We start from the raw sequence: 24,982 nt of genomic DNA on the forward strand, positions 1-24,982 counted from the left end.
AGAGAAAGAGTCATCAAATAATCATCTATTTGCAAATGGGCTAATGACAGCATAATACAAAGGTGGCTCACTTAAAACCTTCCGTCTATAGTCACATGGCATCAAATGGTGCTAATTTTAAGTAGGCCATACCACATAGTGCACCCTCCAAAACACCTTTCCACCATTTATACCAAATCCATTCTTTTTTCATTCACAGGAAATATTTAATATTTCAGAATCTTGTTCGAGCATGATGTGAAAATACTGTTCACCTGCAGCTCATCAATCTGAGACCCAGGGGTTGCCAAATTTCTGTCATTTGCTCATTAAGCCAATGGCAGTAGCCTGCATAATACTTACAAAGGCCTACTTCTAACTCTTTCCGAATCTTAATGTGTGAGAGTATTGATCCCCATAATTTACGATCCTACGGCAGTGGAGTGGCTCTTCACTTTTGAAGCCCCCTCCCTGGTCCGCAGCGACTTCTAAAAACACCCCTGGCGCGGGCAGGACAGTTATTCGATCTGGGGGCCAAGTGTTTTCAGACTTCATTCGCTGGCCTTAAGGAGAGGTGCCGTGGCTGCAGCCGACAGACAGCACTGTGTTTCACCGTGGAGGGCCCCGTGTGGGGAGGGGGTGACCCACCTGTCGGCCCTCCTACTCCTCCCCGCCCCATCGTTTGGCCAGTCGCGGGGCTGAAGGGCTGCGGTGCGCGGCCACCAGCGCCAGGCGACAGTTGGGCTCAACTAGGCAGAAGAGCGGCTGGCGGGGCGCGCGCTGGGAAGACCCCGTCGGCCGCGGCGCTCGGGGCCCGCGCGAGCGCGCTCGGTTGGTGCGCGAGCGCGGCTGCGCCCCGCCCGCTCGGCGCGCGCTCTCGCCTGCTCGGCTCTCCTCCCCCAGCCCGGGGCGGACGGGGTGGATCCAGCTCACTCCCCTCCCCCGAACGGCCGCGGCGGCGGCGGCGGGTGCTGAATGAGAGACGCTGACTACTCAGGTCGCGGAGCGCTGTCTTAGGCGGCGGCAGCGGAGCGTGAGGCCAGTGGCGTCTTTCCATCCTCTGAGGCGACGGCCGGGGCTACACAGGTCGGTGCTCTGGCGGCGGGCCCGGTGCAGAGCCTCCGCGGGCAGTGCGGGGGAGGGAAGGTGGGTGCGCGGCGCCCCCCGGGCGGAGCGGAGCCGCAGCGGCGGCGGCGCGGGGAATGGCGGCGGCTCCGGCGCTGCAGCGTATTGAACTCCCGGTCGCGGGCCCCGGGCTGCTGGCCCTCGGCGAGGGGAGGGGGCAGCGTGGCTCGGGCTCATGGAGGAGGGCGCCGGGGGCCCGGAACCGCACCTCCCTTAGCGACTCGCTTTCGGAGTCAGGAGGCGATCGCCTCTTCGGGTCCCGGTCCCGGGGGTGCGGCGCCCCCCACCCCCACCCCCGAGCCCGCCTCGCCTGGCTCTCCCCCCTGGTGGCGGAAGCCCCCAGCCTCCACCCGCACTGCCCCGGCGGTGTCTCAGCCTCCCTCCAGGTGAGCCGGCGCGAGCACCGCGGAGCGGGCCACACCCCCTCCTCGGCCCTGTCCACTGCGCCCCCGAAGCCTGGCCGCGGAGCCGGCCGCCTGCGAAGCGCGCACTGGCGGTCAGGGTGACCTGTTGCGGAGCGACCCGCAGCCCCAGTCGCCCGCCAGTCTCGGACCCAGAGCGGCTGGTCCTGCGCTGGCCTCGAGCGGGGCGCACCGCGGGGCCGGGGGCGTTCCTGAGGTCAGGTTGCTGTACAACTAGGAGCCGGCGGATTGAAAGGAGATTCGGACGGCTCTGATCAAACACTTGCAAAGCCGGGCTATCTGTCTGCAAATATCCGGAATTCCATTGCAGTATCGGATTAGGTAGGCTCATAAACACCCCGCTCAGGAGCTGATTTGGGAGCAACCCGAGCCCCGAGTGTGGAGCTCCTATCTGGAAAAGAGCCGTAAACCCGTCCGGGGCTAAATTACCCCCCTAGCTGCTCCCCTTGAAGCTTTTTTCCTGTAGCTGCGTGTTGTGTAGACGCTGGGCAGTTTCAGTGTACGTGGGCGTGTTTGGGAAGAAGCTGCGAGCTGATAGGAGGTACCTTAGTACAAATGTTAATTTGTTTGAACTGGGAGGGGTGAGGGAGGAGGAAGACGAGGGCACTGATGTTAGCTGTGGAGGAGGGGCAATGGAAACACTAAAATTTCTGTTTAAGAAAGCGCTACAAAGAAATATACCCCGTGTTTAAGACCATAATGTAGGAAACCCAGGCAGCAGTTCATTAAGCTTTATCTTTTATGTGCCCTGGATTTTAAATCAACGCTGAAGTTGTTATAGAGAGAGCCCTTGTTTTCATACACGTGTGTTGTATGAGTTGATTTTGGTGTTTTTCTCTACTCATTCTCAGATTAACTTGTTCAAGTCCCTTTGAAGATGACAGAGTTTTGGGAAACTTTTCTATCCGTGCACGCATAGTATTGCAGTCACAGATCATAGCTTGCTGGCCATAAAAGCCTGTTCCACCCAGATCATTATACAACTGCTGTAGAATCATACATATAATGTTTACTACTGTTACTGCTGAATATCTTACCTTAGACTTTAGAATTGTGAAGAAAGTTATCCAAACAGTATTATTTTAATAAATGTAACCTCTAACTCGAACTTTGTAGGCATAAATTTTATCATCTAACTTCAAAAGATTTGGCAAATAACTTGTCTTATTAGCTTAACGATCAAATGTAAGGACATTAGATGCTTTTTGGATAAATAATTTCAATGTAAGAAATTTATTTTAAGCAGATTATTTTCTTTAAAATTCAGTGTAATAAATTTTGAAATGCTAAGATCTACGTTTTTCCACTTTATTCCATCTTTTACTAAATTAAGGAATTTGACTTTTTGAAACACTCTGGGTGGGACTTGGAAATATTGTTCACTTGCCTAAATTATTCCAGATTGCAGACGAACTTTTAAAGATAGTACTTGCAGTATTATCAAGATTGAAGCATGCTTTTCTGAGATATATATTTAATATCAGAAAGAGCACACCAAAATTTCCTGAGAAATCTAACTAAAAAACTGCTCTGTGGATGTTTTACTCTGTGTACTTCTATTACACATGTGAGTAATATATTGATGTGTGTACCAAGTACATATCTTTTTCAGTTTATTGTATCATCACAGTTGACAGAGTAGTTGTTTGTAGTGAATGATGGATATATAGATGAAATTGTTCTGTTGCAACTTAAAACACTTAAGCTTTTGTTTCGAGGCCAGTTCGTTTGTTCATTCATTTGTTAGTTCATTCATTCATTCATTCAGTACATATTTATTGAGTATCTACTTGGTGCCAGTTAGTTGCCTAGATGTTGGAGTTACAACAAAGAAAAAGACAGGTCCGTGCCCTGATGGAGTTTACAGGGTAAGTGGGCAAATAGTCTATGACTTAATGTCAGGTAACACTGTTTAATGTTAGTTTAAGAAGTAAACTCCTCTGATGAGTTTTTTTGGTTAAGGATATGGTTTATGTTTTTCTTTCTAAGAATAGTGGGAATTATTTTTGAGTGAACTGAAGCAGTAACACAGTTGCTTTAAAAATGTGCTGATGTTTATATACATTGGGTATCTGGTTCCTAAACAAACCAAAAATAAACATTCTACCTGAAGTCAGATGATGCACAATTTGCATGTGGTTAAACAGCTTTATTCTTTTGGTTTATATAGTTAAATGAAATGTTTGCCAAAAACATTCTCTCTTGGCACTTACTTGTTTATAAGGGAGTCTAATGTTTTTAAGTCTAAATTTTTAAAAAGTCATCTTTTTCTTCTGGCTGTGTATGTGAGTGGACCAAAATCCTACTATTTTTCCATAGAATCTGATAACATTTAATTGCTAAAATCAGAAAAGTTTGAAAGTGTTTTCCTTTTTGTTAAACATAAGGAAAACACTTTCAAACTTTTCTGGTGTAGTTCTTTATAGATTACAAAGCTTTTTATAAAAAAATAGATTATTAGTACTTAAGTATTTTGGTACTTTTCATCAGCAGGACTGCCAATAATTAACATTGACTCTAATAGACATCATTGCCTCCATTTTCGATGAGGAACCAGGTTTGGAGATGTTAAACACGCTGGTGGCCAAAACGCAAGCGGTGAATGGAAACCCACGTTTTCCTAATTGCTCCAACTGTACATGATGCGATGTTCCACTTGGGAGTGGAGAGCCTGGTAGGGGCAGCGTCAACAGCCAGTGTTCCATTCGGCATACAATACAGCTACTGGTCTGCTTTTCCAGAAATTTCTAAGTAACTTTTAAACTTTAAACCCAACTATTAATTGACATTTAATTAATTGAATTTGTTTTCTTTTTGTGAGTTGGTCTTTCAAACTTTCAAACCTATTTAAATGCAAAAATATTGCTTTTTTTTTTTTTGCTATATAAAAGGTATAGTTTGAATTTACTTTCTTTTGTTTTTAATTTTATTGGGGAATATTGGGGGACAGTGTGTTTCTTCAGGGCCCATCAGCTCCAAGTCGTCGTCCTTCAATCTAGTTGTGGAGGGCCCAGCTCAGCTCAGCTCCAAGTCCAGTCACTGTTTTCAGTCTTTAGCTGCAGGGGGCGCAGCCCACCATCCAATGCGGGAATTGAACCGGCAACCTTGTTGAGAGCTGGCGCTCTAACCAACTGAGCCATCAGCTGCCAGTGAATTTACTTTTAATGGTAGAAGTGTTTTGAGAATAAGATGTGTTAAGATCAATCCTATTTTTTGAATATGAGGTTTTTATTGTATAACAGCTGCATTTGGAATACAATTGTCACTTCAATCTGAATGCTGCATTTTTTAACTTACTCAGTTTTCAATGAAAAGAGTTCAAACATCTTGAAATTCTACCTCAGCCTGAGTGAGGTTCCTTGGAGAGTAAAGTGAATGTATTGCATTACCCTATAGATTGTTTCTTTAAATGTGTGTTATTCCCATTGGTTTAGGGTTCCTTTTTAGTGAGAGAATGAAGATTAGATGTGGTAAATTTCAGTAACTTGGAATTAGTCTGGAATCTTTCTTAATTAATGTCTAGAGCTTTTGATTTAAGAAAACTTTTAACTACATAATAGGAATAAAACACTAGAATTTGAAATGTGTGACATCTATGGGAAGAAAAAAGTTTGAGTATAAATTTACCCAGCCACTTTAATAAGTAATAGCTAGTTGGATACAGGAAGAGGTTGAGGGTGCTGGCAATTTATGTATGCCACTACAGAGAACTTCTGGTACTAACTCTTAAATGATACATTGCTTTGAAGTATGAGAGTCTTAAAATGAAGCTCTCACCTTGAACTTAATTGATACCCTTCTATCACTTTACTTACATGAACTTTTCTCAAAACAGATTCTCCTTTTTAGGTCGATTTCCTTTTTGCTTATTCTTGGAGAGCCCTTTGTGAAAACCCTACCTAAATAGCATCCCCATCACACTCTACCCTTACCTTTATTTTTCCTTCACAGCATTAATTTATTTGATGTTATAGCATAGATTAATTTATTATCTGCTTCCTTCTGGATGTAAGCTTCATGAGGGCAAGAATGTACTTTTGTTCACTATAGTATTCCTAGCACCTAAAAAAGTACCTGACACATAGTCAATGCCCAGATGATATTTGTGGGGGTGAGTGAGTTAATTGGTATTAAATGAAATGAAAACCACTAGATTTTTTTTTTAAGAAATCACATTGTTTTTTGACTTTAAATAACACAACTGTGCTGTTAAAAAGAAAATTATACTACAAGACTTACAATGAAAAATATTAGCTCCCTGCCTCATCACTGTATAGTTTTCCCTCCCAGGTCCTGTACTCAGAGCAACCATTTTCAATACTTTCAGCTGATTCTTCTGATGTTTACTTCCATGTTTTAAAATATATAGTTTTTCAATTTTAGGCATTATCTGTTGGCCTCCTATTGTGGAAGATGAGTCTATGCTTTAGGATTCTTATGCCACCTTGAACTTTCTCTCCCTTTGTCTTCCATGTAGTTATATCATACTTTTGGTTCAATCAGTGTTCATTGTTTACATTATGACTTTGTAAATATTAGGTTGGTGCAGAAGTAATTGCAGTTTTTGCAGTTATTTTTAACCTTTAAACCGCAATTTTGCACCAACCTAATCTGTTCACAGTTGAACCTTGCAGTGTACTATGATTATATTTCTTGGAGTTAAATTTTTTTTCTTCGTGTTTTTTTTTTTTGGTTAGTTTCCTAATTGTCTCTAATTTTTTTCTAGAAGCTATCCCAAAATATTCAAACACATCATGTAATTGATGATTTTAAAAAAAAATTTGGAAGAATCAGGGCTCTGTATCCTTTTGCTCGAATCGGCACTGTAGCTCTTCACTTCTGCTGCATAGCGTATGCTTGTGATTTCCCTCCATCGTGATTCTGCGAATTCTCCTTGCCTTTTCCCTGTGTTAGAGCCTGTGGTCTCTGGATCCATGTCTTCCACTTTCTTGATTTACACCTTTGTTTCGGTGAAATGCATCCCTCAGTAACTGTCACGAAAAAGAGTGTCTGAGGAGGTGAAATATTTGAGTGTTTGTATTGCTGAAAATATCTCTTACCCTGACACCTGGTTGATAATTTCGCTGGTCTGGGTATAGAATTCCAACGTGAAATAATTTTCCCTCAAAATTTAAGCAATTACACTATATTTTTCTAGCTTCAAGTGGTTGTTAAAAAGTCCTATGCCCTTCAGTCTTCATCTTTTATGTGTGACCTGTCCCTGTTAAGATTTTTTCTTAGTCATTAGTATACCTGATATGCCCCTGATGTTGTACATGTCTTGTGTGGATCTTACTTCATTTCTTGTGCATGGAACTTCATAGGCTCTTCAACCAGCAGTGTCCATATTAGCAGAAAAGAGAGGTGATCTAGTGCAGGGGTTGGCACATTTTTTTCTTTAAAGGGCCAGATAGTAGTATTTAGGCTTTGTGGGCAATACAGTCTCTGTTACTGCTACTCAGCTTTGCTTTTGTAGCATGAAAGCAGCTATAGCCAGCGTGGGCTGTGGCTTGCTTCCCCTAATCTATGCACAGGTGGAAGGATTAGCCTTTGCTTTACTAGGAGTAGGAAGAGTTTATCTGTAGAAAGGGGAGAGAAGACAATATGTTGACAGACATGATGGTGGTGGCCTGAGAAGTTCCCATCTGAGGCTTTCTGTTTACCTTAGTGAATTAGCTGAGAGTAGGGAAGCCTGGGAGTGTGTATTGGAGCTTTGAGAAGAGGGAAAAATATATGACATAATCATCTATCCAAGAGTGGAAAAGTGAGTAGAATAGCATAGCATGCATAGCATAGCATAGCATAGCATAGCATAGCATAGCATAGCATAGCATAGCATAGCATAGCATAGCATAGCATAGGGAAATACAGTGTGATTGCCAGGAAACATTAAGGGCTCACTTGAGATTAACGATTCTGAATTTCATGTCCCTGATTTTATTAGGAATACCTCTAAAATCTCATCATCACATATCTTACTGATTTTTTATTTAAATCAAGTAGGGTTATTTTACTAATCTGAGAAATATTTTCATATATAACATATACGTATGTATATGTATATTTATATATGTATATATAAATTTAGCATATATAACTGCTTTTTTCTACAGAAATGTCAAAAGAAAGTACTACAATTTTTTCCCAAATGCAAATTTTGAGTTAGAAATCGTTCATTGAGAAACAAAGTTATGGAGCATTTTCTGTGTGCCAGGAACAGCTCTTGGTGCTGGGGATATAGCAATAAACAAAAAGAGAAAAATATTTGCCTTTATCTACGTTTATATTTTAACTAACATAAATAAATTATGCACACAGAGACATTAATAAGAAAGGAACATTGTGCAGAAAAGAGTAAATATAATAATATAAAATTATTAATTTTTCAGCTTTATTGAGGTATAATTGACAAATAAAATTTTAAGATATTTAAAATGTACAGTGTGATGATTTGATATACATCTCCCTAGTGAAAGGGTTCCCCCATCGAGTTAATTAGCACACAATTCACACACCTATCACCTCACATATTTATCTTTTTAGTGTGAGAATATTTAAGTTTTACTTTCTTAGCAAATTTCACTTATGCAGTACAGTGTTATCAACCATAATCACCATGTTATACATTAGATCCTCAGGCCCTGTTCATCTTAAAACTGAAAGTTTGTACCTTTTTACCAACCTCTCTCTCCCTGTTTCCCCGACCATACTGTATGTTGTTGATAACTGAAAAGATTAAGAAATACTTTCTAGTATTAGTTTTATAAGGGTATTTTTTAATATCATAAATATTGACTCTTATCACACGCTTTTTCTATATTGGTAGAGATGAGTATATGTGTTTTCTCCATTAACCTGCCAATAGGATGTATTACATTAATAGATTATCTCCTGTTTGCATTACAGGGTCCAGCCCTACTTAGCAGTGTTGCATTAGTTTTTTCCCTCCCACGCTGCTGGACTTGATTTGCCATTGTCTTACAGTTTTTTTTAATCTACATGTATCAGTAGATAAATTTGTCAGAGGTTTATATGTATGTATTTTGGCTTCAAAGTTATGCTGGCTTCATAAAATGAACTGTGAAGCTTTCCCTTTTTCCCTTCTTTTCTGAAATAGTTTTGTATCATAGTGATTATGTGCTCCTTGAAGGACCTGTAGATGTAATATGAAAGGTGAAAAAGAAAGTTCCTAGAAGAAAACATAGACACTATGGTAGGCAAAGATGTTTCTTTTTTTCAATAGGACTCAAAAAGTACTAATCAGAAAAGATTGATAAATTGTTCTTCATTCAACAACTTCTGTTCATCAAAGGATACTATTAAGAGAGTGAAAAGGCAAGTGACATTCTAGAAAAAGTGCCTGCAATCCTTAAATCTGACAGAGAACTTGCATCCATAGTATATAAAAATATATATATGTTTAAAAAAAATACTATTGGGTGAAAGGAACAGCCATTTACCTATGTTTATTTCTCGTATTTTTATGGCTTAAATATTTTTCATCTTTAATTCATTTTATTTAATAAGATGTAATTTTTGTCTTTCCATCCAAATGGTTAGCCAACTGTCATAGTTAAATGCCACTAATGGTGTTTTGAACAAAGAATGATACACTCAAACGTGCTTGCTTGAGAACATTAATTTTGGTTGAGTCTAGTCTAAAAATTCTCAGTTGCATTTTCTATTAAATGTATAAACCTATAGTTTAATTTACATTGAAAGGACTCTGAATGCCAATACTACAATGTCATGTTGCCTTGAATTTCTAATAATTCATCTGCGTGTTTTTGGAATCAAATAATTTACTAACTTAAAGTTAAAATAAGTTTTTTGGTGACATAGACAGTGCTTTAATCCTGTGCTTAATTTTTCTATGACTCTAGGCAAGTTACTTAATTTCTTTAATATTCCCTTATTTGTAAAACGGGCATTAAGAGTAGGGTCATTGTAAGGATTAAATGGGAAAGTGTAGGAAAGTATAAGCTAAGTGCTTAGCTGAATTAGTTCTTCCCTCTTCCTCCTTCAGGGTCCTGAAGACAGGCAAGTAATTACAGCTTAGCTTTTCTTGTATCTGGGGTTACTCTAGATCTCTGGGGTTACTGGAGTAAATTATTCTTTAGACCACTTCCAATCCTGATTTAGATTCCCAAGATTTGACCAGATCGTTCCTGGCCTTCTGGAAGTAGCTTGCATAACTAATCTGTATATTTTCTGTTGCTGCTCTTAAAGCTGCTCTTCTCTGAATGTGCTGAAATCTTGTAGATCTTCATAGATTTTAGGGTTTTGGAGGTGGGGGATTAGAATGTGTTTTAGGTTTGATCGACATAGCTTTTATTCTGTAAGCAGTTAGGATAATCTCTGTTGCTTTTCTTTTACAGTTTTGATTTGCTGATATATTTTTTATGGGCTTGTGTGGTTTAGATCCTGTCTCTTAAAGCTGGTGTGACAGGGGTAAGTCTACTTAACAGAGAAACGTTTTGAGGGTGACTTATGATAAGAAACTGCTTTTGACTTGCTTCTTTTTGTCAACAGTATTTTTGAACAGTTTTCTGTGAGCACAGTACTTGTGAATGTTATAGAATTCTTAGTCTCTTACATCTTCTTGGTGAGATACGAAATCTTAGACATGAAACCACAGTAAATAACATAAGACCATAGGCAGTTATATGTCAGATTGAAGAGCAGTTATTTCACAGGAGACGAGTCTCAGTGAGGGCAGGAGTGGTCCTTAAGGAATGTGTTTCATTCAGATGGAAAATAACGTGACTGAAAATATAGCAACAAGAATTAGTCTTTCTGGCATGCTCTATATTGAAGGGTTTATTTGGGATGGAGTCTCAGTGAGGGCAGGAGTGGTCCTTAAGGAATGTGTTTCATTCAGATGGAAAATAACGTGACTGAAAATATAGCAACAAGAATTAGTCTTTCTGGCATGCTCTATATTGAAGGGTTTATTTGGGATGGGCAGAAAATACAGTTACATTTGATAAGGTGGGACTAGATTATTCAGCCCCTAAAAATAAAGATTAGAATTAAAATGATAGCACATATACTGGTGCTAACTTTTAGCCTTGCACTATTTCCTTTCTTCTGAGGTTGTAGATTTAAAATTTGTAAAGGAAGACTGGAAGAAAAATTCAAACAGTTTCTGTCTTTCATTTTTTTTAAGAAGGCTTCTAGTTATGTAGGTTCTGTCTTCTAAAAAAAGGCTTCTAGTTATATATGTATTTGGTGATCTTCCCCCCAAAAAAGGCTTAAAACAACATCGATTGGAAAGTAGCATTAATAAGTTTTATGTTCAGCATTTCCTCTCTATCCCTATTACTTGGTCTTAGCTAATTATGTAGCAGAGGTTTAAATTCAAATCCTTTCTCTGCCATTAACGAAGCCAAAAGGTGTAGGATAGAACTCATCTGCAAAAAGGATTTACAGATCTCACTTTAGAAGTTTAAACTTAAGGGAACTAGTTCTATGTACTATTGAAGCCATCTATGCTGCACTTGTTTACCTAAACAGTGCGGGCAGCTGGGAATTGGCTGTAGAATAGGTCAGCACATGTAGCCCCCTCATCTGCTTGAGTCCCGTGTGGCCCAGTGGCCACAGCTGCAGGAATGGACAGGGTTACTGATGTTCACTGCTTCTGTCTCTGAGCAGAACTGGCAATGGTAGGTGAGAGCAGGTTTTCCTTCTCTCATGGTAATGCTGTTGACATACCGTAGTGTGGTAGTGGTAGCCTTTGGTTTAACAATAGCTGGACCTGTGACCCATGTCTTATTTGTGTGACACTGTAAATTATGTGATCTCCTTAGTAACAACCAGAATTTGTGTTTGTAACTGCTTACTTATTATAACTAAATAGATTAGAAATACTGGCAAGACTTGAGCCCCAGATTAGTGGTGACTGAGCTGACTCAGTGTTTCAGACATGTGTATTATAATTCTGGTCGGCCCACTGTTCCTTGGAAGGAAATCTACTTTTTTTTTACAGTGTATTGCAGAGGAACTCTCCATAGCTAGATGTTTTTTCATTTTTGTTTTTTTACCTTGTAGAACTGTGTTACAACTGATTGGTCCAGGAGTGGGCATTTGACCTAAGGGCTGCTAATTTGTAAGCCAACTAACAACCTAGGATTGTCTAGTGGGGACAATTATAGCGATTTATAGGAAGCAAGGAGTTAATTTGCCATTGAGCCATGGGAGCTGAAGCTGGAAGAATGCATTAGTGTAGAGGCCTGTAAAACTAGTTTAAGAGAATGGAAAGTAAGTACTGTATTAGGAGAAGCTATAAGTTACAGAAATGATAAAGGAGATGAGGAAGCCAATTGGTAACTAGAAAAGTGTTCCATTAGAAAAGAGTAGGGCGTCTGTGCCAAGAGAAGCACAAAATTCTAAGAAACTATGTGTCTGAGAGAGAGACAGGCACAGAGCATGTGATAGAAGATTCTGGTTTCTGGCTCTGTAGATATTCTTTTTCCATTACTCTAGTACTTCTGTGGCTCCTACCCTTCTTGAGACCACATCCAGTTTTTTTCCCAGGAAAGAGTGCAGCCTTTGGTGTCGGACTTCTAGCAGTAGAATTCTGGCTTTATCTTTTACTAGCTGTGTGATCTTGGGCAGGTTGTTTAACTTCTCTGTCTCATTCGTCATTTATGAGCATCATAAATAATACCTTTCTTCATTGGGTTGATGTAAGGATTAAATGAGATGACACATGCAAAGCTTTTAGAACAATGCTAATAAGCACATAACAAATGTTCAATAAACACACACACACACACACACTCTTACTCTACATATATGCTATTGGGGGCAATTTGAATTAATTTCTTGCAACTAAAAGAGCCTATGGAGTTCATTTGCTTGCAGATTCACTTAGAGCAGTGGAACCAGTGTGTGGGCTAGTAAGCAAGATTATTTTGGGTAGGATGTAGGAATTTAAATATACTCTTATTCACTGTAAATAATAGGACTTGCTATTTATTAAACATTTAATAGAAGCTTGCTGCTTTTCGAATCGTTTTACTTATATTAACTCGTTGGGTGGTCATGATAACCTGGTGATGAAGGTACTATTGTTATCTTCATCTTAAAGAGGTGAAAACTGAGAAACAGGAAAGCTAACCATCTTGCTAAAGGTTATACAATCTGTAAGTGGCAAAGCTAGGATTTGAACCTAGTGGCATAGTTGTAGAGGTTTGATTTTTAAACATCTATTTCCTTTTCAGTTCTAATTTACCTTTTTAAATGAAGCCAAGGAGAAGGTCTCAGTTTGTTGCTATTATTCCTTTTACACTTTTCTAATGCTTCTCTCCCATTTTAACAAAGAGGTAGTATACCTCAGGTACAGAGACTTAGGTGGTATACTGTTGTAAGATTCTTATACTGTATGTGAGTAGTGTAATATTACTTGAAGGTAGAACATGGTTAGTTAAAAGATGTATACACTAATTCCTAAAGTAATCCCATTTTTAAAAGATTACAAGTAATAAGGCAACAAAAGAGATAAAATGGAATCCGAAAATATACTCATCTATTTCCAAAGAAGGCATAGAAAGAAGAGGGGAAAACATGGGACAAATAGAAACAAACAGCAAGATAATAACCTAACCATATCAACAATCACAGCAAATATAAATGGTCTAAACACACCAGTTAAAAGGCAGAGATTGTCAGATTGTATTAAAAAAGCAAGACCCAGCTATATCCTTACTTGCAAGAATCATACTTTAAATATAAAGTACAAATAAGTTAAAAATAAAGGATGGAAAAAAAAAATACCATACTTACAATAGTCAAAAGAAAGGTGGAGTGGCTATATTAATATCAAAGTGGACTTCAGAGCAAAGAATATTTCCAAGGATTAAGGATGTCATTACATAATGACATCCTTATGTAATGGATGTCAGTTAATCAAGAGGACAAAACACTTCTAAATATTTGTGCCCCTAATAACAGAATTTCAAAAATACGTACAAGAAAAACTGATAGAATTCCAAGGAAAAACAGATCCTTTGTTTCAGTTGGAGACTTCAGTACCCTTCTCTGAATATTGAAAATCACAAAGATATAGTGGATTTGAACAATAACTGTCAACCAATTTGACCTAATTAATGTTTATAGAATATTCCACATAACAAAAGCAGAATATTCTTCTCTGTTCTTCTTAAGTGCACACGGAATAGTTTCCATGATGAACTGTAATTTGGGCCATAAAACAAATCTCAGTAACTTAAAATGAGAATCCCTCTGATTACAGTGGAATTAAATTAGAAATCATTACCAGAAAATTGGAAAATTTACTTATAATTGGAAACTACATAATGTAAGTCTAACCTATGGGTCAAAGAAGAAATCCAAAGGAAATTAGCAAGTATTTTGTACTGAATCAAAATACAACATATCAGAATTTGTGACATACCATAACTAAAGCAGTACTTAGGGGGGAATTTATAGCACCGAATGCCTATATTAGAAAAGAAAGAAGATCTCATATTAATGTCCGCTACTTCCACCTTAAGAAATTAGAAAAACAGTGAATTAAACCAAAGTAATTGGAAGGGAAATGTAAAGATCAATGTGGAAAACAATGTATAGAAAACAAAGACAATAGACAAAAATCAGTGGAATCAAAAACTGGTTCTTTGGGAAGATCAATAAAATTGATAAAGCTCTAAGCAGACTGATTAGTATCATGAATGACAGAGGTGACAACATTACAGATTCTACAGATAACAAAAGCATAACAGGCGACTATCATGAACAACTTTATGCCTATACATTTTACAACAGAGTTGAGATGGGCAAATTCCCCAAAAGATACACACTACCAAACTTCACTCAAGAAGAAACAGACAACCTGAATATCCCTGTATCTATTAAAGGAATTGAATTTGTGATTAAAATATTCCCACCTCCAGGTCCAGTTGACTTTACAAGTGAATATTCCTAAATATTTCAGGAATAAATTATACCAGTTCTACACAAACACTTTCAGAAAATTGCAGAGGTGGTAATACTTACTAACTTACTTTGTGAGGCCAGCATTGCCCCTATATTCAAACTAGACAAAGACATGAGAAAAGAAGACTACACAGAAATGTCCCACATGAGCATACATCCAAAAATTCTGCACAAATTATAGCACATCGAATGTAGCACTTTATTTAAAAAATAATACATCATGACCAAGTGAAGTTTATTTCAGGAATGCAAGGTTAGTTTAACATTTAAAAAGCAATCAATGTAATTCACTCTGTTAACCAACTTAAAAAGAATAGTTATTTATTGAGATGATCATCTGGTCATTTCAATAAATGCAAAAAGAAAAAAGTATTTGACAGTCTTACCTCCATTCCAGATAATATCTCTGAGCAAATTAGGATTGGAAAGGAACTTCTTCAACCCATTGAAGGACATCTCTGAAAAAACGACAGATAATGTAGTTTTAATAATGGAAGGCCAAATGCCTTCTTCCTAAGATCAGGAATAAGACAGGTCATCTCTCCTCACCACTTCTGTTCCAGACTGTACTAGGGGTTCTAGCCAGTGCAGTCAAGCAAGAAGAAAAAAGAAAAGCCATCGAGAATGGAAAGGAGGAAGTGAAAGTGCCTTCTTTTTGCAGGTGACATGACTGTAGAAAATCTGATGGAATGTATGGAACTCCCAGAAGTAAGTGAGTTTAGTAGAGTTGTGGGATACAGGACCAATGTACAGGTATCAGTGCACTTCTTTACACTAGCAAAGAACAGTGAGAAATTGAAATTTAATAAAATTAATACCCTTGACAATAGCGATATGTATGAAATACTGAACACTATACAACATTGCCGAACAAAATTAAAGAACACTTAGATAAATGGGGGGTATTTCTTATTCATGGATGAGAAGACTCATTGTTGCTAAGATGAACAGTTCTCCCCAAATTGATCTGTTGATTCAGCGCAATCATAATCAAACTTTTAACAGGCTGTTTTTGTAGATTGACAAGCTGATTCTATAATTCATGTAAAAATGAAAAGGACCTAGAATAACAAAAACAACTCTAAAAAAGAAGAACAAAGTTGGAGAGCTAATATTACCTGATGTCACAATTCCTTAAAAAATAGAAAGTATTCAAAACAATGTAGTATAAAGGTAGAGAAATAGATCAGTGGGAAATAAAGTCCAGAAATAAGCCAGTACGTATATTGAATATTGAATTTTAACAAAATGCAAAGGCAGTTCAATGAAAAAAGTTTACTCTGTTCAACAAACGATGCTGGCACAATTGGAGATTCATATTTAAGCAAGTGAACTTCAATCTGTATCTTGTACTATATACAGAAATAACTCAAAATGAATCATAGGCCTAAATGTAAAACCTAAAGTTATAAAACTTTTAGATAAAAGCAGGAGAAAATCTTTGTGATCTTGAGTTAGGCAAGTATTTTTAAGGTACGATACCAAAAGCACAATCCATAAAATAACACATTGATAAAAATGAAATTCATCAAATTAAAATGTGTGCTCTTTGAAAGAGAGTAAGAGAATGAAGACAGGCTGCAGAGTAGGAGAAAATATTTGCAAATCAAATACCTGATTAAGGATTTACAAGGTCTGACAAGTAAGTTCACGAACTTGTTACAATGATGTTTCTAACCTTTTTTTGATATCAGAGGGATTATTCATTATGAATTTGTATCAACTGGACAAACAGTTAACCAAGTTTATTATTTGGAAGTGCTGAGAAGGCTGTGTGAAAAAGTTAGATGACCTGAACTTTTTGCCAACAATTCATGGCTCTTGCATCACGACAATGCACCAGCTCACACGACACTGTCTGTGAGGGAGTTTATAGCCAGTAAACAAATAACTGTATTGGAACACCCTCCCTACTCACCTGATCTGGCCCCCCATGAATTCTTTCTTTACCCGAAGATAAAGGAAATATTGAAAGGAAGACATTCAGGACATCAAGGGTAATAGGACGACAGCTCTGATGGCCATTCCAGAAAAAGAGTTCCAAAATTTCTTTGAAGGGTGGTCTAGGCATTGGCATCAGTGCACAGCTTCCCAAGGGGAGTACTTCGAAGGTGACTGTAGTGATATTCAGCAATGAGGTATGGAGCGCTTTTTCCAGGATGAGTTCATGGACTTAATTGTCTGACCTTGTATATCTAGGATATGTAAAGAACTGAAAACTTTTTGTATTATTTTATGTAACTTATTAAATGTAATATTAGTCATTAGAGAAATGCAGCTTAAAATCACAGTGAGCCAATACCCACCTATTAGAATGGCTAAAATAACAAAGACTGACCTCACCAACTATTGTTACGGGTGGAAGAACTGGAATTCTGCGTTTTGCTGTTGGGACTGTAAAATAGCGCAACCACTTTAGGGAACAGTTTGTTTGTTTCTTAAAACGTTAAATATAGACCCACTAGCTGTTCCACACCTGGGTATTTACTGAAGATAAAAGACTTGTATACCACTATTCACAGCAGCTTCATTTGTAATAACCACTAAAACTCAAATGCCTATCAATAGAGGAATGAGTAAACAAATTATAATACTCATATATTCATACTAGTTGGGAATAAAAAGGCATGAACTGTTGTTGATACAACAGATGAATCTCAGAATAAATGTGCTGAATGAAGGAAGCCAGGTGCTTTGGGAGTGATGGTATATGTTCACTGTCGTGGTGGTGGAGATTGTTTTCACGGATGTGTGTGCTACATTGAACATGTGCTGTTGGTTACAGGACACATATAAATAAGGCTGTTTTTAAAAAGTGACAAAAGATTTATGAAAAACTGCTTCTATAACGTATCATTGCTGCACCTTTCACATAATTACTTTAAACATACACAAAGCAGAAAAAGTGACTTGAAATCTTTTTCTTGGAAATCATCAAGATATCCATTTGGAGTGGTGGTTTTCACCAGGGGCGATCCCCCCCAGGAACATTTGGTGGTATTTGGAGACTTGATTGCCACAACTGTTAATGGCGTCTAGTGGCTCGAGGCTACAGACACTATGTGACAGCTTACCTTGCGGGGAGCGCGTCTCAATCAAGGATTATCGGGGGCTGATGACAATAGTGCCACGGCTGAGAAAGCCCAGTATCTGAAGTCATTTTATTGCTTATTTGAATCCTGTGCTGAACCCAGTATTGGCAAGTTGCTAAACAGAAACCTTTGGAGAAAATTGTCTTAGGATTTGGGAATGTGTAGATGATGTATTGATGAGACTGTCATTTTTGAAATAATTATTTCTGTATAGCCACCTGCAGCTGATCTAGTTGGATATGTTTGCAGTATTTGTTTTCATATCATTTGAAAAGATGTTACAACATCACCACCACCATGCACATAATTTCCAAACCGATTCTAATAGAGGCCACCAGTGGAGCTTAATCGATGGGCTAAAATTTTGCTTTTGTTTGCTTTTGAAATAATTAGTGGCTATTTGGAATCTGAAATTTAGATTTCAGTTTCATTAATTTATAATGCCCATCTCGCTGCCTTTTCCAGTGTGCCACAAGTAGGCCAAGACTCTTATTCTCAGAGCATATACTGCAGTGGTTTTACATGGTGATGCTTGGATCTTAGTATTGTCTTATTTTGTCATTTTAAAAGAGACCCTGGGAGAGAGGGAATGTAGGTTTGAGTGGAAGAATGACAGGGAAGGACAGGATTTGGATTAGGCTGAGAACATTGGTTTTTAGTATGTTGCTTGTGAGGAGTGGTATTTTTCCAAATGGAGTGATACTTGAAATTTTGTCTGTTCAGTTTGATTAGGAATAGTTTGCTGCTACTACAAATATATCTTAGCTGCTCCGAGGGAAGGCATTGATGTTCCATGGCTGGATTTGGTCCACCTACAGCCTTCCTCTTCTTACTCGCATCGCTTGTACCAAAGGCGTGCTGTCTGAAGTAGAATCTGTGCCTGTTTTTGTTCTAGACCAGGGGTTGGTTGGCAAACTTTCTCGAAAGGCTCAGTTAGTAAGTTAGGCTTTTTTTGCAAGCCAGAAAGCCTCTGTTGCATCTATTCAGGTCTGCCTCTGTGGCGTGAAAGTAACCGTAAGCAATACATAAATGAATGTGTGGCACTGTTCCAATAAAACTTTATTTACAAAAACAGGGCTGATTCAGCTTCTGAGCCATAGTTTGCCAACTCCTTTTCTAGACCATCAGCATTTCCTCTTTGGGACATTTGGCATTTTCTGGTTAGTTTCCCACTGGTGGCTGGTTGCAAATGGAGAAAGTGGTACCCTTTCACTTGCAGCTGCTCTGCTGTATTATTGGCTTTTACTGATGACTGTGTGGAATAAGTGAATGACACGGTCTTTAAATGGGAAGTAGAATGATAAGGCATGCTTAGTTCCCTGCTTGCTCACAATTCGTGTGCAAATGGTCAGTAAAGTATAGCAAGTTTACCTTTGAAAAGTCTCTGGAATTAGTTTTTTTTAAATGTATTTAAAATCTCCTGGCTGGTATAGGGCAATAACCTTAGTGCTCTATTTGCTTTTAAGGTTCTCTCCCTAGTCCATCAACTGCCATACATGTTGCCGATTACCTTTCTTAAAATAAAAGTGTTATGGCACACATCCCTGCCTGTAATTATACCGTGACTCCCAGTTACCCACAGCAGCAGTGCTTACCCACATTTTAGTCCTGAGTCCCTTTGAAAATCATTTGATAGGTATGGATCCAGGAAAATTAATTTTTATGTGTGTTCATTGCACAGTTTTCATACTTTTCAGAAGTTGGGTAGTTCATGACCCTAGGGTTTAATTCATGGTCTCTTAGTTAAGAAATCTTGAATTAGAGAATAACGTGCATGTTTCTTCTCTTGCTGCTGTAAATGCTTCATGATCTGGCTCCAGTCTGTCTTTGCAGTTTATCTCTATGTTCATTCTTGTTCTCTCTCTCTCTCTTTCTCTATCTCTCTCTCTCTCTCTCTCTCTCTCTCTCTCTCTCTCTCTCTCTCTCTCTCTCTCTCTCTCTCTCTCACACACACACACACACACACACACACACACACACACACACACACACTTCTTCTGCAAAGAGTTAACTGACATTCTCCCGTCATGCCAATTTCTTCCATTCTTCTGTCTTTGTATTATTTCTTCTTGCCAGGAATGTCCTTACCATTTCCTCTCCATCTGCCCAATTTCTGCTTGTTAAGACTGATCTCAAATATCAGATCTCTGTGAAGACTTTCTTGACATTTCCTCTTTGGCAGACATAAAAAAATAGGAAGGAGTTGTAGCATATGAGACATGTAGGTAGGGAAGCTTTCCTTTTGGGGAGTTGAGTTGGGGAGGAGGAAGAACGGAGGATATTTCTAGGAAAGATTTCTTTGCTCTTAAGATATAGTAACATCTCTTTTTAACCTCTCTGAGCCTCAGTTGCCTAAGTTGAGTGTAATAATATTTATTTTAGGGGGCTGTTAAAATAAATGAAGAACAGTATTCCAATGTCCACAACACCTCACTATTTATACAGGAAATTCTCTTGTGGCCTTTGGGTGGCCTCGGGACTTACGCAGGAGTAAACATCTTCAGAGACCCAGGACTCTTGGTTCTTAATAAAATGTTCTAATGGAAATCTAGGTTGTAGATTTACTAAAACAAGATTTCTTGAAATCCTTGTGCCGAAATTATTTTGTGTAAGCTACAAGTTGCTATGCAAATATTTATGTTGCTAGAGACATTGTCACTTTTAAAAGGCCAGTGGCATCTTTACTGTTAGAGTACATGATGCTTTTTTTGGCTAGTCAGTTGCTGATAGAAGAGATCTGTCTTTCACAAATTAACACTTGTGGTTTTCACTATTCTGTGAATGACGTGGAGGGCGTACGACATGATGATTTATACCTTTGAGGGCGTATGACATATGATGATTTATACTTTTGCCGAGCACAGATTTGATCCTAGTTCACCACCCAGTGGGCACATCTCATTGTAATTGTTTCTCTACTTTTTTGTGTAGTAGCTTTTGTTGCCAGCACTGTTTATGCTACGGGAGCCAACTCCTAGTGCTGGTGACCAAAGAGAAGCAAAAAGCTAAGGCTAGGAAGAGGAATTTTGGATAAATTAAAGCGTGAAATGTAAGATCCTGTGGTGGCTTAAATTCATGATATTAATCACTCTACCCCACAATTTGTATAATAATGTAAATAAGCATAAACTATTTCAGTAATTTTAGAATCATTAAAAGGTCTGTAGGAGTAAAAATATTATATTTCAATGTATTATATGCCATACTAGTTTTCTCAAATTTGGGGATTTTTCAAGATGTTTTGGGATAAATCCTTCATCTGTTGTACTTGAAGTCATCAGATAGATATTCATTTGTTGAGACTTCTGAATTCAGTAGGAATGAATAACATTGTCTCAGGTGTGTGTGTTTGTGTGTCTTTCTGAAACTTGTAAAACCATGTAATTTCATAGTCCACTTATAAGGACTCTGCCTTTTCATTGCCTACAGGTTAAAGTCCAGGCTTTTCTTTTTGCTGTGACAAACACTGCCCTTTCTTTATACCTACTTCTCCATACTCAGTTCCTGATGCTTCTGTGTCTCTTAAATTTTGCCCTCATAGTGTACTCAACTATTGGCACTTCCCTGAATGCCACCGACAAAGGATTTTACCTTTGTACATGCTGTTTCCTCTGTCATCTTGTTCACCTAGTGAACTTCTTCTATTAGCTGCGAAGAGGGAGAGAAACTAGATATTTCACCCCCTGCCACCTCCAGAGTTCTACAGCGTTTAAACATTTAATTAAGGGTTGATAGGGAGACGGTAATTTGGCATTATAGAAAATGCTAAGGATTAGCAAACAGAAGACTTGCATTTAAGACCGACCTCTGCCATTAACTGATTGCGTGAGGGTGGCCAGATCGCATGACCTCTTACTGGATTGTTGTCTTCTGTAAAATCGGGGGATTGGAGTAAATCAGTGGGTAAACAGACTTGCTCCCTGCCCCCCCTTTCTTTTAATTTACTTCCGTTTTTTCTGCCCTCCTTTTCTTTCATTCTTGCACATTTGAAGAATACAACACTTTCCCACCACTTTATAGTAAATTACTACTGCCATGATTCTCCGTGGGGAGTCCGGGTGTAAAGCATGCCCTGGGATGAGGGGGGCAAATATTAAATAAGGGAAGACCTGGGGATTTGAAATGTACCCCAAGTTGAGATCTCCAAAGTACCTTCCACCTCTTAAATAATATTCATCAGTATATTCTTTGTATTATCATGGGGCAAAAATATTTGTGGATCTAGTAGCTTAATTCCCCAAGGCTGTTCATGAGCCTGTTTTGGCTCAAGTCAAGTGACACTCAACAAGTGACACTCAGCCATCTGTTGGTGGGAAGAGTTGTACTTTTTATTGGATGTGTAGTTTTCTTAGTTCCTATGAAATTTGCAAGTTGAAGGTTTTTAAGTTGATGAGAATTTATAAGGTTCCCCCCTCTGCTTTTTATTTTGAAGTAATTTCAAACTAACAGGAAAGGTATAAGTAGTAAAAAGAACTGTATACCCTCTATACAAATTGACCAGTTTTTCACATTTTGTGCCATTTGCTTTATCATCACTTCTCTCTCTGTCTCTCTTACATATACATGCTGTTTTTCTGAAATATTTTGATTTAATTGGATAGTTTTCATATTTTAATTGCTAATATTGTACAGTGTGTTCAGTGTTTTTGTTTATTCCAAATATATAGTATTATGAGTTAAATGGACTTTTACAGGCTAGTGTTCTGAATGGAGCAGCTAGCTGGTCAGAATGCACACACACCCACTGAAAACAAAAACAGAAAACGAAACAAACATTTGGAGCAGCCTTTATCTTTTTGCTTGGAATTTCCTTTCTCTTATCTGAATTTCTAGTTAACCTACATTTACATTTTGGGCCAGGTCACGTAGGAGACCTCGGAGCTCTTATGTATTAGACTCACTTGGCAGATTCTCTTCAGCAAACCTTCTGTGCTGGAGATGGAGTATCACCTGTACAGCATTATTTAACAGATTTCCCCCCTTTAATATTTAGTCATTCGAAAGTCTCTCTTTCCCTACAAGAATTTAGGTTTAGACTATTTAGGGACATAGAAATATAAGCTGTCTGTGTAGATATGGGCCAGTTTATAAATGGATCATCCCATTACTTCTACAATTTAGTACAAATGCAACAACATTATATCTGAAAGACTTGTGTAGAGTCTCTGTGTATTCACTTAAGGGAAAACAGTTTTAACCCAAGTGAGTTATTTGAAGTAGTTTCATTATTTTAAAGTGTTTCTTTACTTTGAGAGATAATGTCTGCTATTTTAAGATGGTGAGGAACATTTTAAATGGGACAGTTTCTTTTTATTGCCCTTAATAATATGCACTCTACTTCAGGTAGAGTATTAGGGTGGCAATGTGGTAAGTGAAAATTTTCTGGTGTCCTTATTTTTTTCCTCTAAGATCTTAGCTTACTTTGTTTTGAAAATCATCTTTCTAATACATCTTGAATATGTACCTAAAATATTTATAAATAAAATATGTATCTAGAAACTGTATAGATGTTTAAGTTTAAACTATAATTTGGTAAGTGATCTGTAGTCTTGCTGGGAAACAGTTTAGGTATTTTGTTCTTTTGACATGAGACTTATAAATGTGTAGATTAATTTAGGCATCAATTTTTATTTTTATTTTGCTACCTGGGTGGTATGTGAAATTGCTAAACCTGTCATTGCGGTTGGCTTACAATGACTGAAGTTTCCCCAGAACATGTCTTTTTAGTTTCAGGGTATGAATTGCTTTTGTTCAAAGCTTACTATCCTTTGATTAAGAATTAAGTGTAGCTTAGAATTTTTTTTTTATTTATGCTGCCACTACTAAGGATAAGTGGAATAATTTCAAGTTAAATACTTTTGAATAAACTCATAATTTATAACATTTATGTCTAATCTACACTTAGAAATTAATCAACATGCAAAGTGGTATCTCTCTTAAGGAACCTCTCATCGTTAAATCCAGTGATTTAATATTGCAAACTATTTTTGATCACTTAGTAAATTTCTTTTTCAGTGAACTTGTGTCTTAAATGTGCTTTCAAAATGCTTCATTTAGAGGATTAGTTTACTCACTTTTTTAATCCATTAATTTATATTGAAGTTTTTCACATGCTTCTGGAATTCAGAAGTAGAAGAAGGGCTCTTAGAGTTCTGCCTTCTCTCCTTTTGCTTTTGCTTTTTTAAGCCACATCACTGATAGGTGGGCTTTGGGAATCTGCTTGAATATTAGCAAAGTTCCTTTTCTGATAACTTGCCTAAGGCCTTACAGCTGGCTGGTAGTGCCTAAGCTAGGGTTTCAACTCAGGACTGTCTTACTCCAAAATATGTGTTCTTTCCATTATAGTATACCATTTCTAGATGCATTGATTATATATATATATGTATATGTGTATATATATATGGGTATATATGTATATATGTATGTAAAATCTATATATATAATATATTATATATATATATATATATATTATATATATATATTTTTTTTCATTTAATTCTTACAAACGATCTCCAAGGTACATTTTATCATCCTTTATTTATGAAGGAAGATACCAAAGTTCAGAGATTAAATAATTTACCCAGCATAGCACACCGGGTTAAAGTCCTAGAGTTAGTATTCTGTATCTCATGCTTCTCCCTCCAAACTGCTTTCTCTGCTCCAAGGCAAAGGTGAGGGTGGAGGGAGGGAAGAAGGGAGGGGGAGGGTGGGATGGTGGGCGTTATCCATGAATTAATGCAAAATTATGTTTTTTTCCCAATTTAAATGTCGTCTGAGTTTGCCATTTCTGTAGGATTAGGGATTCTGAATTCAAACTGGTGATGGTAGGATGAAGGTGATTGAAGTTAAGAGGATAAACTGTGACCATGGGAGGTTTTGTAGAACTAGAAGACTAGGACAGGATGCCAGAAAACAGAGACTGGGGAAGCATGGGTGGGAAAGGGGCCTGCACATCAGTTCAGATTCTTCGCTGTTTTTGGCAAATGGTCGGAGCTAGTTGTTTACTACTCATCTTCTCTAAAGCCCAGTGGCATGCCCCTGGCATGTTAAACCTTGAAATACTGGTTTAATTTCCTAAGGTCATTTCCCTGCTTAGAAACCATTCATGTTTTCTAGTTCCAGTCCCTTCCATCGAAATGACCCCATTTGACAGTTGAAACCCCTCTGTAGTTTGGTCCTGTCACTTCTTTGAACCTTTGCAGAGCTCATCAGAAGGGTTCTCCCTAGCAAGCAGGCTGGCATGCCACCTTGTACCTCCTTCGGGCCATCTTTACTTTTAAATTTGTGCCCTTGTTTATGGTGTTTTTATACTCTTCCTACCCTTCAACTTGTCTTTCTTTATAAACCTGAACCTCATTTCCTCCTGTAGAAATCATGTGACTCTTGAACCTGAATCACAGTGTA

At 38.1% G+C, this 24,982-nt stretch overlaps 1 protein-coding gene across 6 annotated transcripts in view; it reads left to right on the forward strand.

Annotated features, from left to right (window-relative positions):
- Nucleotides 1-926: 926 nt before the first annotated feature.
- The window catches only part of RALGPS2 (Ral GEF with PH domain and SH3 binding motif 2), a 134,078-nt gene continuing 110,022 nt past the window's right edge, over nucleotides 927-24,982 (forward strand). For 5 of the 6 annotated variants that reach the window (XR_016022737.1, XR_016022738.1, XR_016022739.1 and 2 more), the window contains exon 1: nucleotides 927-1,065. The gene's annotated coding sequence lies outside the window, so the exon portion shown is untranslated. Of the gene's footprint in view, nucleotides 1,066-1,826; nucleotides 1,848-24,982 lie in introns of those variants that run through there. The other variant, XR_016022740.1, reaches the window with a different exon arrangement.

This window comes from Rhinolophus sinicus, chromosome 11 (assembly GCF_057876585.1).
Source record: "Rhinolophus sinicus isolate RSI-liver-muscle chromosome 11, RSI-T2T, whole genome shotgun sequence".
NCBI lineage: Eukaryota > Metazoa > Chordata > Mammalia > Chiroptera > Rhinolophidae > Rhinolophus > Rhinolophus sinicus.